We start from the raw sequence: 13,467 nt of genomic DNA, 5'->3' as shown, positions 1-13,467 counted from the left end.
CGTGTCCAGGCATCTCGGAGTGAATCAAAGCAATCTTGTTCAGACATGGAGGAGATACAGAGAGACAGGAACTGTCGACGACATGCCTCGCTCAGGCCACCCAAGGGCTACTACTGCAGTGGATCACCGCTATCTACGGATTGTGGCTCGGAGGAACCCTGACAGCAACACCACCATGTTGAATGATGGTGTTCGTGCAGCCACAGGATGTCGTGTTATGATTCAAACCGTGCGCAATAGGCTGCATGATGCACAACTTCACTCCCAACGTCCATCTTTGCAACCATGACACCATGCAGTGTGGTACTGATGTGCCCAACAACATGCTGAATGGACCACTCAGGATTGGCATCACTTTCTTTTCACCGATGAGTGTCACATTCTTTTCACCAATGAGTGTCACATATGCCCTCAACCAGACAATCGTCAGAGACGTGTTTGGAGGCAACCCGGTCAGGCTAAACACCTTAGACACACTGTCCAACAAGTGCAGCAAGGTGGTGGTTCCCTGCTGTTTTGGGGAGGCACTATGTGGGGCTGATGCACACCGCTGGTGGTCACGTAGGGCACCATAACGGCTGAATGATACGTGATGCCATCCTCAGACTGATAGTGCAACCATATTGGCAGGATATTAGTGAGGCATTTGTCTCTATGGACGACAATTTGCACCCCCATCATGCACATCTTGTGAATGACTTCCTTCAGGATAACAACATCGCTCAACTAGAGTGGCCAGTATGTTCTCCATAGATAAACCCTATCGAACATACCTAGGATCGATCGAAAAGGGCTGTATATGGATGACGTGACCCACCAACCACTCTGAGGGATCTACACCACATCGCTGTTGAGGAGTGGGACAATCTGGACCAACAGTGTCTTGATGAACTTGTTGATAGTATGCCATGACGAATGCATGCGTGCATCAATGCGAGAGGATGTGCTACTGGGTATTAGAGGTATCGGTGTGTACAGCAATCTGGAACACCACCTCTGAAGGTCTCTCTGTATGGTGGTAGAACATGCATTGTGTGGTTATAATGAGCAATAAAAAGGGTGGAAATGATGTTTATGTTGATCTCTATTCCAATTTTCTGTACAGGTTCCGGAATCGAGATGATGCAATACTTTTTTTTGAGGTGTGTAGTTTGTCTTGATGAGTAACTAGTTCAAAGAAGAATGGCAGAGTGTCCAAGATTGAAGTCTCCAAACACAATCACAGTAATAAGTCTAGGGGGCCCAGAGCGTTGAGAGGCCAAGTATCTCGATAGCCAGAGCGAAGACTGTTGACAGCTCAACGTGGCTGCAGAAGGTGACAATCCCACACTGGCTAGCTGGTTGCAACTTAGTCCAAGGTCGATGATGGAACTGCAGGACAATGGACACTTCACAGAGTCAGTGACTGGCGAACTGCTAGGCCAATTGGTGTGGTAAGCCCTGAGTACATTCTCACAGTGAACTGCCATTTCGAGGTTGTGAGCTGGCATATATATGGTCACGGGACAAGGACATGACACCACGGAGGTAAACCAATACCTTAGAGCGCACTGCCGCAGTGATGAATGCATGCTCTGTTGACAAGCCTCTTGTGGTGGCTGCTGGAGATTCCGAGGATAAGTCTATTTGTGGTTGGTGTCCAGAAAGTTTACTAACATGCGATGTGAGTGCGGATTGATGTTTGGCTTGCAGGTGCTTGTCCTGGTTCCAATGGATAATACTTTAAGCTTGCAAGTATGCTGGATGCAAGAGTGTGTGTGTGTGTGTGTGTGTGTGTGTGTGGGGGGGGGGGGGGGGGGGGGGGGGGGTTGTTCACTGGTTGGCAGGTAGCCTAGACAGCAGCACAGGAAGCCTTCACCGTGTTTCTCTTGCTCCTACTAAATGACATTCAGCTAAAGTTCATGAAAGCTTTCCTGATTTGGTCCCCTACACATTTATCATGTAGAACTGGTGATATCTAATTTATTGTTCTTTATCTGGTGTCAACTACAAAAACCCATTTCTGCAATATCAAATCTTCTTTCTGCTGCAAAGTTGATTGTGGCACATTTTTCATGAATAACCATTATTGGTGACTTAAAATTGGTGTCCTACTGCCTGCATGAAGCAACTGAACTGCACCTGCAACTCCATATTTCTGAACAGTCACAACTGCAAATTGCATCCATTATGAGCCACTGCAGTTTCCTATAAGCCTCTTGTCTCCGTACATCTACATCTACATCTATACTCCGCGAGCCACCTTACGGTGTGTGGCGGAGGGTACTTATTGTACCACTATCTGATCCCCCCTTCCCTGTTCCATTCACGAATTGTGCGTGGGAAGAACGACTGCTTGTAAGTCTCCGTATTTGCTCTAATTTCTCGGATCTTTTCGTTGTGATCATTACGCGAGATATATGTGGGCGGTAGTAATATGTTGCCCATCTCTTCCCGGAATGTGCTCTCCCGTAATTTCGATAATAAACCTCTCCGTATTGCGTAACGCCTTTCTTGAAGTGTCCGCCACTGGAGCTTGTTCAGCATCTCCGTAATGCTCTCGCGCTGACTAAATGTCCCCATGACGAATCGCGCTGCTTTTCGCTGGATCATGTCTATCTCTTCTATTAATCCAACCTGGTAAGGGTCCCATACTGATGAGCAATACTCAAGAATCGGACGAACAAGCGTTTTGTAAGCTACTTCTTTCGTTGATGAGTCACATTTTCTTAGAATTCTTCCTATGAATCTCAACCTGGCGCCTGCTTTTCCCACTATTTGTTTTATGTGATCATTCCACTTCAGATCGCTCCGGATAGTAACTCCTAAGTATTTTACGGTCGTTACCGCTTCCAATGATTTACCACCTATGGCATAATCGTACTGGAATGGATTTCTGCCCCTATGTATGCGCATTATATTACATTTATCTACGTTTAGGGAAAGCTGCCAGCTGTCGCACCATGCATTAATCCTCTGCAGGTCCTCCTGGAGTACGTACGAGTCTTCTGATGTTGCTACTTTCTTGTAGACAACCGTGTCATCTGCAAATAGCCTCACGGAGCTACCGATGTTGTCAACTAAGTCATTTATGTATATTGTAAACAATAAAGGTCCTATCACGCTTCCCTGCAGTACTCCCGAAATTACCTCTACATCTGCAGATTTTGAACCGTTAAGAATGACATGCTGTGTTCTTTCTTCTAGGAAATCCTGAATCCAATCACAAACCTGGTCCGATATTCCGTAAGCTCGTATTTTTTTCACTAAACGTAAGGGCGGAACCGTATCAAATGCCTTCCTGAAGTCCAGGAATACGGCATCAATCTGCTCGCCAGTGTCTACGGCACTGTGAATTTCTTGGGCAAATAGGGCAAGCTGAGTTTCACATGATCTCTGTTTGCGGAATCCATGTTGGTTATGATGAAGGAGATTTGTATTATCTAAGAACGTCATAATACGAGAACACAAAACATGTTCCATTATTCTACAACAGATTGACGTAAGCGAAATAGGCCTATAATTATTCGCATCTGATTTATGACCCTTCTTGAAAATGGGAACGACCTGCGCTTGCTTCCAGTCGCTAGGTACTTTACGTTCTTCCAGCGATCTACGATAAATTGCTGATAGAAAGGGGGCAAGTTCTTTAGCATAATCACTGTAGAATCTTAAGGGTATCTCGTCTGGTCCGGATGCTTTTCCGCTACTAAGTGATAGCAGTTGTTTTTCAATTCCGATATCGTTTATTTCAATGTTTTCCATTTTGGCGTCCGTGCGACGGCTGAAGTCAGGGACCGTGTTACGATTTTCCGCAGTGAAACAGTTTCGGAACACTGAATTCAGTATTTCTGCCTTTCTTCGGTCGTCCTCTGTTTCGGTGCCATCGTGGTCAACGAGTGACTGAATAGGGGATTTAGATCCGCTTACCGATTTTACATATGACCAAAACTTTTTAGGGTTCTTGTTTAGATTGTTTGCCAATGTTTTATGTTCGAATTCGTTGAATGCTTCTCTCATTGCTCTCTTTACGCTCTTTTTCGCTTCGTTCAGCTTTTCCTTATCAGCTATGATTCGACTACTCTTAAACCTATGATGAAGCTTTCTTTGTTTCCGTAGTACCTTTCGTACATGATTGTTATACCACGGTGGATCTTTCCCCTCGCTTTGGACCTTAGTCGGTACGAACTTATCTAAGCCGTACTGGACGATGTTTCTGAATTTTTTCCATTTTTGTTCCACATCCTCTTCCTCAGAAATGAACGTTTGATGGTGGTCACTCAGATATTCTGCGATTTGTGCCCTATCACTCTTGTTAAGCAAATATATTTTCCTTCCTTTCTTGGCATTTCTTATTACACTTGTAGTCATTGATGCAACCACTGACTTATGATCACTGATACCCTCTTCTACATTCACGGAGTCGAAAAGTTCCGGTCTATTTGTTGCTATGAGGTCTAAAACGTTAGCTTCACGAGTTGGTTCTCTAACTATCTGCTCGAAGTAATTCTCGGACAAGGCAGTCAGGATAATGTCACAAGAGTCTCTGTCCCTGGCTCCAGTTCTGATTGTGTGACTATCCCATTCTATACCTGGTAGATTGAAGTCTCCCCCTATTACAATAGTATGATCACGAAACTTCTTCACGACGTTCTGCAGGTACTCTCTGAGGCGCTCAACTACTACGGTTGCTGATGCAGGTGGTCTATAGAAGCATCCGACTATCATATCTGACCCACCTTTGATACTTAACTTAACCCAGATTATTTCACATTCGCATTCGCTAATAACTTCACTGGATATTATTGAATTCTTTACTGCTATAAATACTCCTCCACCATTGGCGTTTATCCTATCCTTGCGGTATATATTCCATTCTGTGTCTAGGATTTCGTTACTGTTCACTTCCGGTTTTAACCAACTTTCCGTTCCTAATACTATATGCGCACTATTTCCTTCAATAAGAGATACTAATTCAGGAACCTTGCCCTGGATACTCCTGCAGTTTACCAATATTACGTTGACTTTTCCTGTTTTTGGTCTCTGAGGACGGACGTTCTTTATCAACGATGATAATGTCCTCTCTGGTAAGCCGTCAGGTATTTTATCGTTTCGCCCAAGGGGGGGTCCCTCTAACCTAAAAAACCCCCGTGTGCACGCCACACGTACTCTGCTACCCTAGTAGCTGCTTCCGGTGTGTAGTGCACGCCTGACCTGTCTAGGGGGGCCCTACAGTTCTCCACCCAATAACGGAGGTCGATGAATTTGCAACCATTATAGTCGCAGAGTCGTCTGAGCCTCTGGTTTAGACCCTCCACACGGCTCCAAACCAGAGGACCGCGATCGACTCTGGGCACTATGCTGCAGATATTAAGCTCAGCTTGCACTCCGCGTGCGATGCTGGTTGTCTTCACCAAATCAGCCAGCCGCCGGAAGGAACCAAGGATGGCCTCAGAACCCAAGCGGCAGGCGTCATTCGTTCCGACATGTGCTACTATCTGCAGCCGGTCACACCCAGTGCGTTCAATAGCTGCCGGAAGGGCCTCCTCCACATTACGGACGAGACCCCCCGGCAAGCACACCGAGTGCACACTGGCATTCTTCCCCGACCTACCCGCTATTTTCCTAAGGGGCTCCGTAGTGCTGAACTGGCAAAAATCTGACTACTTTGAACCAACAATGCACTTCATCATTTATTGCCAACTTTGAAAATCAACAATGCTGCTCTAGAGCTGTTTTACAACCTTACATTTCATTTACTGTGTCACATTTTGAGTGTCCTGCGTGAATGTACTTATGTTAGTACAAATGTGTACCGAGTATTTGTCCACTTGCAAAGTCAGTTAAGTTTTGGCTATATTTAATTTCAGGTTAGTTGCAGTTTAAATGTGGTAGATGGATTGCATTCCCACAGTTGGCAGCACTACAAAATTTATTGCCTGTTTGCCACTACCCTCCCAACATTTGCCCAAAATTGTGCCACTGCACCCCATCCCACCCCACCCTTCTAAAATCATCAAATTATATCTGTATGTGACCTCAAGTACTAAACTTCATCTGCAAATGTAAGTTGACTCCTGCATTATGTTAGCACACAACGTAAAGACCTTGAACTCGGCACCAAAGTAGTATCTGCAAATGTAAGCTGACCCTATACTTTTCAAATGACACATTGGGAAGAAAGCTCATCTTAAAGCCACGTAAATATGGTATGTAGTGTAAGGAGCTGAGGTTCTCTCTAAAATTTTCAGTTATATGTGGGGGCAAGTGTCTTACTTGACAGTAAGACAAAATTGTAAGTGTACGTCCACAGTTGGTACAGAATCTTGCCCAAACAATATCACATGCAAAAGAAAATTTGCCTGTGAACAGCTAACAGCTTCCCAGAAAGAAATACCATGTGTTAATGTTTAGTAAGCAAGTACTTGACACAGGTTTTTCAGTAGATTAAAACTGTGTGCCCGACCGAGACTCGAACTCGGGACCTTTGCCTTTCGCGGGCAAGTGCTCTACCACCTGAGCTACTGAAGCACGACTCACGCCCGGTACTCACAGCTCTACTTCTACCAGTACCTCGTCTCCTACCTTCCAAACTTTACAGAAGCTCTCCTGCGAACCTTGCAGAACTAGCACTCCTGAAAGAAAGGATATTGCGGAGACATGGCTTAGCCACAGCCTGGGGGATGTTTCCAGAATGAGATTTTCACTCTGCAGCAGAGTGTGCGCTGATATGAAACTTCCTGGCAGATTAAAACTGTGTGCCCGACCGAGACTCGAACTCGGGACCTTTGCCTTTCACGGGCAAGTTTCATATCAGGACTGAGGATTCTGAATACATACCCCCCCCCCTCCCCCCAACATTACTCTACTTTTTTTCCAGCAGTTCCTTTCTGTAGTAATCAAAGTGAAGTTGTACAATCAACCTGCACTCCCAAAAAATTTGTCTCTCTAACTCATTCAGTTTCTTTGCCACCAATTAAGTGTTGCATGAATGGATAGGAGAGCTCATGACTTCTTTTACTTTATTTTACTAACAGTTTATTCTTGTGTAGCTAGGAAAGGAGTCTATCAATTGGTGTCAATCTTTTATATCAACTGCAGAGATGAGTCGGATTTTATGAGCATATTTGTGTTGACATCTGCTGACAAAAAAGAGAAGTTTTTTTTTTTTTTTTTTTTTTTTTTTTTTTAATCTTATGGGACTTAACTGCTAAGGTCATCAGTCCCTAAGCTTACACACTACTTAACCTAAATTATCCTAAGGACAAACACACACACCCATGCCCGAGGGAGGACTCGAACCTCCGCCGGGACCAGCCGCACAGTCCATGACTGCAGCGCCTCAGAGCGCACGGCTAATCCCGCGCGGCAAAAAGAGAAGTATCCGTGAGGTTTAGTGGAAGATCACTGATGAAACAGTATGAAAAGGAGAGAGCCCAGCATTGAGCATTTTCAGAATCCTCAGCTCATTAGGAGTTTGTTAAATAATTGGAACCGCCAATCTGCACCACATCCAGTGCCATCTGATCCTAACTGCTTTAGAAATAGAGAGAGATTAATGATATCAAAAGCCTTACTTAGGTCAATGAAAAGTCCAGCAGAGAACTCCTTTTGACTGAATGATTTAAGATTTTGGTCTGTGAAACTGGAAAGTGCACCATTAACAATCCTGTTTTAACAAAATCCAAGTAGGTTTGGTCACAAAGGCTGTTTTTCATGCCAGATGACCTTTTCAATTATCTTAGATATAGCTTGCAGTATCAAAATAGGACAGTTACTATTTATATTAAGACTGCTCACTTTCTTGAAAAGCAGAATTACCTTCGAGGTCTTTAATATTTCTTTGAAAAACATACTACTTACTGAACTTTTTGTAACAATTTCAACAGAAACATTTTTTTAAATAATCTAGGATACCCTCAACTCCACGTAAGTAAGACGATTTTGTGGCTCTAAAGAATTTTAATATCTTTTGATCAGTTACTGGGGTCAGTAAAATTGAGGTGCCTGTTGTTGGGAGTAGAGTTTTGTACGATTCTTCTGGTACTGGCAATCACTGAAAACTGCTGTTAAATAATCCACACATATTTGAGACCCAAGTTTCATGCAGAATGTACCATGTTCAAATAACTTGTAGGAATTCAGCTGGATGAAGTTGTCGACAACCACCGATACTTCGACAGGTGAGCACCCTGGCTGGGCACTGCTTCATGCTCGCAGTCTGACTGGGAATTTCATTCTGAAATGCCTGGCATTTGGTGAAATCCGAATGTTGCCATGGCTTGGAGTCATGTTCTGTGATAAATCTCACTGAGAAAGCTTTTGATTGTGCAGTTTTATCCACACTAGGGAAAGGTTTAAATTTTGCACCGGCATCCAAGCATTTCCCAGTGGTTGATTTTTATTACTTTTATCGAACAGGTTATTTTTAAACTACCTCCTGAGACTTCAGAGTAGGCTAGGAGGGAGGCATGTTGTGTGCTGAATGTGGCATGTCCATCCAAGAGTAACATAAGCAGCAGCACAGTGGGCTGCTTTATATTCACTTAGAGTTGTTGCAGAGATTGGTATTTTACCCATGATCACAGGCAATGCTATAGATTTTCTGGAAAAGCAGGATCACATTCAAAAGATGCAGTGTTTACAATCCAATTTGGTGTACTACAGGACTCTTTCTCACCTCATAAAAATGTTGAGAGAAAGACTAACAACTTCCTGAAGAGAAGTTCCATGTCACAGGAGACAATTAAGAGTTTTAATACTTATTATGCTGTTCCCCCAAGGTTAAATGGCCTTCTCAAGATACACAAAGAAGGAGTTCCTCTTCATCCAATTGTGAGTACCATTGGTGCTCTGACGTATCATGTAGCAAAATACCTTGCTACTCTGTTGAGCCCACTAGTTGACAAGTGTTAGCATCATTTAAAGAACTAGGCAGATTTATGTTGAATAGAGGGAATGTGTTTGAATGACTGATATTCTAGTAATGTCTGATGGGGTCCCTCTCTCCACTCTTGTTCCTCTGTCTCGTTCATTACAGTTAATCGAGGTTAGGCTTGGTGTTGAATTAATGAACCTATTATGACATTTGTGTACTTCCACTTACTTTTTATTCAATGACCAGTACTACGGGTAGACTGATGGAGTTTTGATGGGAAGCCCGTTGTCACCTATTATTGCAAATTTGTTGATGGAAGACTTTGAAGAACGTGCCTTGGTGTCCAGCAGCTTTGAAACCTGTATATTTTTGCAGATATGGATATGATACTTTTGTTGTTAGGTCTCATGGCAGTGAGAATCTAAATGGCTTTTTAGAACATTTGAATTCAATTCAACTGAATATTCATTTAACGATGAAGGTGGGAAAGGGTGGTTGCCTTCCCTCCCTTGATGTGTCAGTCAGGAGGAAGGCTGATGGTTCATTGAGCCATGCTGGTTAGAGGAAGCCTACTAGTGCTGACAGTTGTCACACTCTGGCTCAACGTGAAGGGGTACTTTGCACCTAGGTTCATAGGGCCACATCACATCAGGCCCTGACAGTTCATCAGTTGAGTTAAACCATTAACATGTCACCTTTCATCAGAAAGATACCACGCACTGGGTGAGTGGTGACGGTAACCGAGTTGGCACCAAGGGCTACAGCCTTTCTGCCTTATACAAGCAGTAAGTTCAACAAGATTGATCATATTTTGAGGAAATATGATGTGAAATGTGTTTTCTGACCTCCATCTAAGATTCGGGTCCTTTTCGGCTCTGTCACGGATAATCGTGTTTATGTAAGACAGGTATCTGTAGTGATCCTTGCAGCTGTGCCTCGTCATATGGGTCAGACTGTCAGGACCGTGGAGGATCGGTGTACTGATGATTTATTTTCCCAGAATTGATATGCAAACAGAGGCATTAAATTCACTTTCAAAGAAATTACTCAGTGCAGTTTTGTCTTGAAAATGACAGGGTGGTCAACTATCGAAATATTGGCAGATATTGACATCGTCATCCCACTACATTCTGACAAGGTATTTGAAATTCACACACACGTTTCATCTGAAGTTTCTGTTGAATTCAGCCAGAGGCATTCAGTTGTGTCCTACTTGACTTTGATTACTATGGTACCACTGACAACTTCGCAGAGGTCTTTATATTAAGTAAGTTTGCAATATATCAATGGTTTGAGATCTACTTTGCTTTTCACATGACAGTGTCAATCTTTTTCACTTTTGAAAGTGCCTTTGAAAATTTAGGTCACAGTTTGTTTTGCTTTCTATGTACAGGTTTTTTTTTCCTAACAAGATGATTATTCCCTTAGTGATTTACCATTATGTCCTTTAATGCTTTTTCATACATCTTGCAAGAGCAAAGGCAGTTTTAAAATACTGACCTATGCTACCAATAAATATTTCTCTCCTTTTCTTTGTGTGTCACTATCTTGATAAATGTTTACCCATGCAATACTGTAAAATGCTGGACCAATGTTATATTACAGTATTAGATGTGGTTGACATATTGGTTCAATTCTCTGCAATATGGTGCAGTTTACAACAAAGAAGAATATTATAAAAACGGGATCTTCATTTGTATATCTACATTTTTATGAACATAGAATATGTTCATTGACTTCTTTTTTGTTTATTGGCAAAAGCTTTACCTGCCACAAATTTGTGCTTCCTTTTTGTCCATCTTATACGTGACACCAACACACTGTCACTCAGATGTGCAATTTGGGTACTGTGAAATGGCGGGTTAAAAGACTATTGTTGCTATGTACTGCACTGCAACTATACTTGAACATCACAAACTGTTTGCAAATGTAGTAAAATTGGAAGAAAGTATAGATATTAACGCAGCCACACAACAGTTTATGTTAATTACTTGACACCAGTTCCTATTAGTTAACACACCCATCAGTATGCTGTCCTTTACTGATTGATTGTGCAGTAATTACGTATCTGAAACACCTGAACAGCTTATTTAATGTACATATAAAGCATTCTATACATGTTTGTAACTTTGTAAAGGCGACAGGAATACTTGCTAAAACTTAAGAACTGGGCACGAGCTCCAGGTCAATAATGACAAATTTTATACTTGCATATTGTACTTTTTGTTAATACTCACCATGCCTATCTTCCCAACAAAAGTTTGATCAAACAACACAAAATATTTGTATTAACTGATTAATAATTTTCCAATAACTTGTTTCTGTTTATGGTATGTTACTAGCAAAAGAACTTCTGCAAGAATTTAATATGAGCACAAAGGTAGAGTGGGGAGGGGGAGGGTGCATGTATTAACACAAAATGGGCTACAAGAAACACTAGCTACTTACACATATATTATGCTGTTGAAAGCAAAGGCATTAGATGGCAGTAGTGTAACACTTGTAACTTAATGGTCTGTGTAAAAAATGAAAACTGTACATATATAGAAGATTAGACATAATGTATGACCCAGAAATGTTGTTTACGGACAGGTTCAAATGGCTCTGAGCACTATAGGACTTGACATCTGAGGTCATCATTCCCCAAGAACTTAAACCTAACTAGCCTGTGCGGCTGTTTGCTGATGATGCTGTAGTGTATGGGAAGGTGTCATCGTTGAGTGACTGTAGGAGAATACAAGATGACGTGGACAGGATTTGTGATTGGTGTGAAGAATGGCAGCTAAGTCTAAACATAGATAAATGTAAATTAATGCAGATGAATAGGAAAAAGAATCCCGTAATGTTTGAATACTCCATTAGTAGTGTAGCGCTTGACACAGTCACGTCGATTAAATATTTGGGCGTAACATTGCAGAGCGATATGAAGTGGGACAAGCATGTAATGGCAGTTGTGGGGAAGTCTGATAGTCGTCTTCGTTTCATTGGTAGAATTTTGGGAAGATGTGGTTCATTTGTAAAGGAGACCACTTATAAAACACTAATGCGACCTATTCTTGAGTACTACTCGAGTGTTTGGGATCCCTATCAGGTCACATTGAGGGAGGACATAGAAGCAATTCTGAGGCGGGCTGTTAGATTTGTTACTGGTAGGTTTGATCATCACACAAGTGTTACAGAAATGCTTCAGTAACTCAGGTGGGAGTCTCTGGAGGAAAGGAGGCGTTCTTTTCGTGAATCGCTACTGAGGAAATTTAGAGAACCAGCATTTGAGGCTGACTGCAGTACAGTTTTACTGCCGCCAATTTATGTTTCGTGGAAAGACCACAAAGATTCAATAAGCGAGATTAGGGCTCGTACAGAGGCATATAGGCAGTTATTTTTCCCTCGTTCTGTTTGGGAGTGGAACAGGGAGAGAAGATGCTAGTTGTGGTACAAGGTACCCTCCGCCATGCACCGTATGGTGGATTGCGGAGTATGTATGTAGATGTAGATGTAGAACCTAAGGACATCACACACATCCATGCCCGAGGCAGGATTCAAACCTGCGACCGTAGCGGTCGCACGGTTCCAGACTGAAGCGCCTAGAACTGCTCGGCAATACTGGCCGGCTTTATGGGCAGGTTCAACATAAATGTAATATATAAAGGCTTGTACAATTCTAAAGTAACCTACTGGCCAAGAAGGGGTGGTTATCATTTTCCTAGACTTAGGAATGGGAATTTTTATGACTGGCTGTAGAAAATATGGTAACAATCTGTTCTTCATGGTTGACATTAAATGCCAGATACCAATATAAATGACTCAGCATTTGTGTGAAGATTAAAATAATAGAGATGAACTCCTTTCACATTCATATCGCGAGCCTAAAATAATGCCATCCCACCTTTCAAGTGTGAATTGTGTTCTGGAGTGACAAATTTTTTTATTAATAGAAAAAGGGACTTGTATACAAAGAAGACTAAAGTTGAGTATGTGACACTTTATAATGGCAAAGACACTGCCTCACCAAAAAAGTGAGGTACTGAGAAGATATGGTCAAATTTCCTTGTAACTTCGTATATGTACACATTTTCGGTGGGTATGTAAGTGATAAGCGTCTCTGATCTCTGTGACATGTACAACAGCCACCAGAGTGCATTAAAGTTGTTTCTGTTTACAGTTCCAGGTTTGGTAGAACACAAAAATGGCGTAAACAATGACAGATGATGTGTGTTCACTGTGAAGGACATATATCCAGTGTCTCTGTGTTCCCACTGACATACATCACTAAAAACCTGTCTTCATCTGGAAGAGCATTATAAAGTTTTGGTTTCACACCAGATGGTGACATACTTGTCACTGCTCAATGGCAAGGTACTGCCTGTATCTTTACTAATGCTACTTAAACCCAGGCTTAACCTATGACAAAATTCTTTTCAGTGTTTAGACAATTCAGAATTAAAGACAGCCCTACCATTTACATTCAGTAAAAATAGCCTGTTCATAACTGATGATAAAATGCAATACCTAACTATATCTTTGACATAAAACTAGAAAACAATATTACATTGGACAGTTACTGCATAAATTATATAAAGCAATATAATGTTAAAAAGAGCTTGTAAACC

At 42.1% G+C, this 13,467-nt stretch overlaps 1 protein-coding gene across 2 annotated transcripts in view; it reads right to left on the bottom strand.

The window, feature by feature from the left end:
• LOC126470545 (myotubularin-related protein 2) overlaps positions 1-13,467 on the bottom strand; it is a 190,249-nt gene that overhangs the window by 123,551 nt on the left and 53,231 nt on the right. The gene's annotated exons all lie outside the window — the stretch shown is intronic.

Source organism: Schistocerca serialis, chromosome 3 (assembly GCF_023864345.2).
Source record: "Schistocerca serialis cubense isolate TAMUIC-IGC-003099 chromosome 3, iqSchSeri2.2, whole genome shotgun sequence".
Lineage (NCBI taxonomy): Eukaryota > Metazoa > Arthropoda > Insecta > Orthoptera > Acrididae > Schistocerca > Schistocerca serialis.
Note: the sequence above shows the minus strand (reverse complement) of the source record. Positions and strands in the feature narration are given on the sequence as shown.